We start from the raw sequence: 6000 nt of genomic DNA, 5'->3' as shown, positions 1-6000 counted from the left end.
TCAATACGATGGATTGAATGAATGAATGAACGAATGAATTCATTCCATCGTATTGAGTGCTTGCCGTGCGCAGAGTACTGTACTAAGCGCTTGGGATCATTGCATCGTATTGATTGAGCGCTTGCTGTGTGCAGAGCACTGGACTCAGTGCTCAATCAATATGATGGATTGAATGAATGAATGAATGAATTCCAACGTATTGATTGAGCGCTTACTGTGTGCAGAGCACTGTACTAAACGCTTGGGATCATTCCATCGCATTGATTGTGTGCTTACTGTGCGCAGAGCAGAGCACTGTACTCAGCGCTCAATCAATATGATGGATTGAATGAATTCATTCCGTCGTATTGCTTGAGCGCTTACTGTGCGCAGAGTACTGTACTAAAAGTGCTCAATCAATGAGATGGATTGAATGAATGAATGAATGAATGAATTCCATCGTATTGATTGAGCGCTTGCCGTGCGCAGAGTACTGTACTAAGCGCTTGGGATCATTGTATTGTATTGATTGAGTGCTTGCTGTGTGCAGAGCACTGTACTAAGCGCTTGGGATCATTGCATCGTATTGATTGAGCGCTTGCCGTGTGCAGAGCACTGTACTAAGCGCTTGGGATCATTGCATCGTATTGATTGAGCGCTTGCTGTGCGCAGAGCACTGTACCAAGCGCTTGGGGCCCCCCCATTTTACCTCCTTCCCTTCCCCACAGCACCTGTATATATGTATATATGTTTGTACATATTTATTACTCTATTTATTTATTTATTTATTTATTTATTTTACTTGTACCTATGTATTCTATTTATTTTATTTTGTTAATATGTTTTGTTTTGTTCTGTCTCCCCCTTCTAGACTGTGAGCCCACTGTCGGGTAGGGACCGTCTCTCTATGTTGCCAACTTGGACTTCCCAAGCGCTTAGTCCAGGGCTCTGCACCCAGTAGGCGCTCAATAAATACGATCGGTTGATTCCATCGTATTGTTTGTGAGCGGAGCAGTGGACTGAGCGCTTGGGGAGGACAATTGGGAAAGGAGAGAGAGAGAGAGAGAGAGAGAGAGAGAGAGAGAGAGAGAGAGAGAGAGAGAGAGAGAGAGAGAGAGAGAGAGAGAGAGAGAGAGAGAGAGAGAGAGAGAGAGAGAGAGAGAGAGAGAGAGAGAGAGAGAGAGAGAGAGAGAGAGAGAGGGGTCGGTGGGATGGGATGGGGTGAGGACGGGGCAGGGCAGGTTTCCATGGCAACGGGCTGGGCCCTGACGTGGCGGCGGGTCCCACGGCCGCGGGGCCTTGACGTGGCGGCGGCGGGTGAGGGGGGCGGGGGGGGCCCGGCCCGGCCCGGCCCTGCCCTGCCCTCGCCGGGTTTCCTTTCGGGGTGTCCCCCCCCCCCCCCCCGGCTCCGCCCGCCCGCCCGCGAGGGCTCCGCGGCCCCGCCCCCTTCCCGCGGCCCGGGCCCCGGGGCTCCTCCCGCCCGGCCAATCGCCGTGTCCGGCACAAAGATGCAAATGAGGCGTGTGGGGTGTGGGCGTGCCGCTGGCGGGGGTTGGTGGGGTCGCGGTCGGGAGCGAGCCGGGCCAATCAGCGGAGCGCGCGGCGGCGCCCTCTCCTCCTCCCCCTCCGCGGCCCGCCCGCCCCTCCGCCGGCCCCCCGCCCTCCGCTCCGCTCCGCCCGCCCGGGGCACCGCGCGGGCCCGGCCCGGATCGGCTCGCCCCCCCCGCGCTCCCTCCGCTCCCTCCGCCGGCGGCGGCGGCGGTAAGTCCGTGCCGCCCCCGGGCCGCCCCCAGCCCCCGCGCGGGGATCCGGGGCGGCGGCTCAACTGGTGGGGGCAGGGCGGGCCGGGGGGGGGGTCCGGGGGGTCCCGGCACGTGCGCCGGGCGGGGCCGCGGGGGCCGCGCCTGTCATGGCCGCGCCTCCGGCCCCCGACCCCGACCCCGTGCCCGCTGCCGGCGGGCGGCGGGCGAGGGGGCGAGGGGCCGGTCTGACCGCGGGCACGTTCTCCGCCCCGGCCGGGGGGCTCCGCAGCCGGAGGGGCGGGGACGGGGCGGCCGCGGCCCCCCAAGCACGAGCAGCCCCCGCCCCTTCCGTCTGCCTCCCGCACACGGGCATTACCCCACCCCCCCCCCATCTGCCCCCCTGTAAATGAGCATCCCCCCCATCTGCCCCCCCGTAAATGAGCATCCCCCCCCCCATCTGCCCCCCCTACATGGGCATCCCCCGATCTGCCCCCCTCTACATGGGCATCCCCCCATCTGCTCCCCTCTACATGGGCATCCCCCCCATCTGCCCCCCTCTACATGGGTAGCACCCCCCATCTGCCCTCCGTATATGGGCATCCCCTCTATCTGCCCCCCTGTACATGGGCATCCCCCCCAGTTCATGGGCATCCCCTCCGCCCCCTTTATCTGCCCCCTGTACACAGGCATCCCTCCAGCTGCCCCCCTGTACATGGGCATCCCCCCCAGTTCACGGGCATCCCCTCCGCCCCCTTTATCTGCCCTCTGTACACAGGCATCCCTCCAGCTGCCCCCCTGTTCATGGCCCCTCCCTGCCTCTATCTGCCCCCTGTACATGGGCATCCTCCCTCACCCCTTCAATCTGCCACTCTGTACATGGGCATCTCCCCTTCATCTGCCCCCCTGTACGTGGACATTCCCCCCAACCCCTTTATCATCTGCCCCCCGTACATGGGCAGCTCCCCCTTATCTGCCCCCCTGTTCATGGGTATCCTCCCCACTCCTCCTATCAGCCTCCCTGTACATGGGCATCCCCCCCCCACCTGCCCCCCTGTACATGGGCATCCTCCCCACTCCTATCAGCCTCCCTGTACATGCCCATCCCCCCCCCCATCTGCCCCCCGTACATGGGCATCCTCCCCACCCCTTCTGTCAGCCTCCTTGTACATGGGCATCCCCCCCATCTGCTCCCCTATACATGGGCATCCACCCGGCCCCCCCATCTTTCCCCTGTACATGGGCATCCATCCCGCCCCCCCCATCTGCTCCCCTGTACATGGGCATCCACCCGGCCCCCCCATCTTTCCCCTGTACATGGGCATCCATCCCGCCCCCCCATCTGCTCCCCTGTACATGGGCATCCACCCGGCCCCCCCGTCTTTCCCCTGTACATGGGCATCCATCCCGCCCCCCCATCTGCTCCCCTGTACATGGGCATCCACCCGGCCCCCCCGTCTTTCCCCTGTACATGGGCATCCACCCGGCCCCCCCATCTTTCCCCTGTACATGGGCATCCATCCCGCCCCCCCATCTTCCCCCCTGCACATGGGCATCCTCCCTGCTCCCTCCATCTATCCCACACACACGGGCATCCCCCAGATCTGCCCACCCTGTGCAGGGCATCCTCCCCATCCACCCCCTCCTCCCCCCGTGTACATGGGCATCTCCCCCGCCACCGAGCCCCGGTTTTGGGGGTGGTCATGCTTCTTGCGAGCTGGGCCCCCCGCCCGCTTCCTCCCTATCCCCAGCTCCTCACCAGGCCCCCCGCCCAAGACCACCACCAGCCCCTGAAAACTTCTAAACAATCCTAGGCAGAAATCATGCAAAGGAGGGGGGGAAGAAAGTGATCTGGGAGGTGTGATTACCAAACCCACATCCACTGCTTTCTTGGGAGCCCGGGATTTTTATAGTTTTTACACGCCCTCCGTCCTCCCGTGGACTCACGGCTTTCCCATAACTGCCCCCTTACTAAACTCAAGTTTTATTGAGTCATCAGTTTCCCGCCCACTCGTCGGTATGGTTTTGCCAGGAGAAATTGGGTCACGTGTGTAGCACAAACCTTTCCTTTCCTCTTTCTGGATTTTTTCCCCCCCCCCACCCCCGGCCGAGTGTTGCTCACCCTGGCTTGAGATGACATTAGACTCGACGGAGGAAATACCTTGCCGGATGTTGTTCTCTTCTGCCCTGTGATGTACAAAGAACATTTCTGGAGCCATCACTGATGTCCACGCCTTGCAGAGGTGTCTGTTATTACTGTAGTCCCTGCCCCGAAGGCCTGAACTACAAGATACAGACCCGTTAAAAATGCCAACATAATAATGATGGTATTTATGAAGCAGTTACTCTGTGCCGGGCACTATACTGAGCGCTGGGTGGATCCAAGCAAATCGGGTTGGACACAGTCTCTGTCCCACGTGGGGTTCACAGTCTCCATCCTCATTTTACAGATGAGGGAACGGAGGCCCAGAGAAGCAAAGTGACTGGCCCAAGGTCACACAGCAGACAAGTGGCGGAGCGGGGATTCGGTAAACATGAGTAGAAAGGGTTTTTTGGGTGGTGGTTGTCGTCGTCCCTTCCCACCCGCCCCGGATGGAGCGTTCTTTTAAAATATGACCATCACTGAATCGCTTCATGGAAAGAGCAAGTTTTCAGGAGTGATTTTTAAGAGGGCTGGTTGATTGGAGAGAAAAGAGAGAGAGAGTGTGTGTGTGCTAAGTCCAGAAGGCCGTGAGGGAAACGGCCCCTAGAGCCACACTGATGGATGAGAAAATGAACTTCCGTGAGTGGTTAAGGAGCAGTCTCGGTAGTAAGAGAAGGGAAGAAGATGAAGAGGAAATGAAAGCAGAGAAGAATTTAGGGGTGGGGAATTTAGAACAACTAAAAGTACAGAAAACATTGAGGCTTCACATGTAAGGCAAAGATTGGAGACAGTGCAGAGCTACACAACTATGGTTAGGTAGGGAGGATGACAAAATAGAAGGGTGGGCAGTGAAGAGGACTGAATGTGCCAAGCCAAGAGATTCATGCTTTTGCCCCATACCCCAAAAGTAAGATGGGCTTTAGAAATGTTAAGAACGAAGAAAAATGTTGTGAGAGGCAGTGGATACATGCAGAAGACTATCCAAGAACCACTGTTTTTGAGTAGTCATCATCATCAGTGGTATTTATTGAGTGCTGACTTTGTGCAGAGCACTTTTCTAAGCACTTGGGACACGACAACAGAGTGGCTAGGTAGGTTCCCTGACCACAGAGAGCACAAAGTCTAGAGGGGGAGACGGGCATTAATATAAAAAAATAATGTAGGCAGACCCGTCCAATTGAGACAGACCCGTCCTATGGAGGTCGTTGGAAGTATAGAATCAGGAACTTTTTAGAGGGTGGAAAGCTGCTTAAAATGTTGGTATCTTGCAGTTGGAGCTTTTGCTAAGTGGCTAGCGCCATTATGTTACCAGGTTTTTTTAGGACTTGGCATCCTGGGGGAGGAATTTCACAGCGGGTGGTAAGCATATGGAAGTTATTATCACAGGCAGTTTTGGAGGCAGAAAATATCGCAGGTTCAAGAAGAGTTTGGTTAAAGCCGTGGTGGAGAGAGCCCGAATAAGTTACTCCAGAGAAAAGGTAGAGCCGTTAGAAGGGTCACGAAGGGTTTGGATACTGGGTAGAACGTGCCCGTGGGCAGAATTCGGCTCGCCTGTCGGTGTAACGTCCCTGCCATGGGATTTGTGGAAGGGCATCCCCTTCCTTCTGCTTGCAGTGGCTCTGGTCTGCCTTTCTGACTGCTGTGCAGGCAGTCAGAACCCGCCCTCTCCTCCCCTCCACCCCCACCAGATACACGTGTTGCTGCTCACAGGGTGTCGGCATGCGGGGGTGGCTAACTGAATCTGCAGCTGGCTTGGAACTAGGTGGAAGCGTTGAATTTCTTCAGTTTAAATCTGCCTCTTTTACCCTGGTGACCAGGAGGCTTTGCGTTTGGGCCTCTGCACGTCTCAGAACCAGCCTAGTGGATAGAGCACAGGCCTAGGAGTCAGAAGGACCTGGGTTCTAATTTTGACTCCGTCACTTGTCTGCTGTGTGACCTTGGGTAAGTCGCATCACTTCTCTGGGCCTCAGTTACCTCATCTGTAAAATGGGGGTGAAGACTGTGAGCCCCATGTGGGACAGGGACTGTGTCCAACCCGATTTGCTTATATTCACCCCAGCGTTTAGTTCAGTGCCTGGCACATATTAAGCACTTAACAAATACCACTATTATTATTATTATTATTATTATCATCATCAT

The 6000-nt window shown here is 57.0% G+C and overlaps 1 protein-coding gene across 1 annotated transcript in view; it reads left to right on the top strand.

Moving 5' to 3' along the window:
- Positions 1–3858: 3858 nt before the first annotated feature.
- The window catches only part of CHD9 (chromodomain helicase DNA binding protein 9), a 202389-nt gene continuing 200247 nt past the window's right edge, over positions 3859–6000 (top strand). The window contains exon 1 of the mRNA XM_038753971.1: positions 3859–3961. The gene's annotated coding sequence lies outside the window, so the exon portion shown is untranslated. The remainder of the gene's footprint in view (positions 3962–6000) is intronic.

Source organism: Tachyglossus aculeatus, chromosome 11, assembly GCF_015852505.1.
Source record: "Tachyglossus aculeatus isolate mTacAcu1 chromosome 11, mTacAcu1.pri, whole genome shotgun sequence".
In the NCBI taxonomy this organism is placed as follows: Eukaryota; Metazoa; Chordata; class Mammalia; order Monotremata; family Tachyglossidae; genus Tachyglossus; species Tachyglossus aculeatus.
Note: the sequence above shows the minus strand (reverse complement) of the source record. Positions and strands in the feature narration are given on the sequence as shown.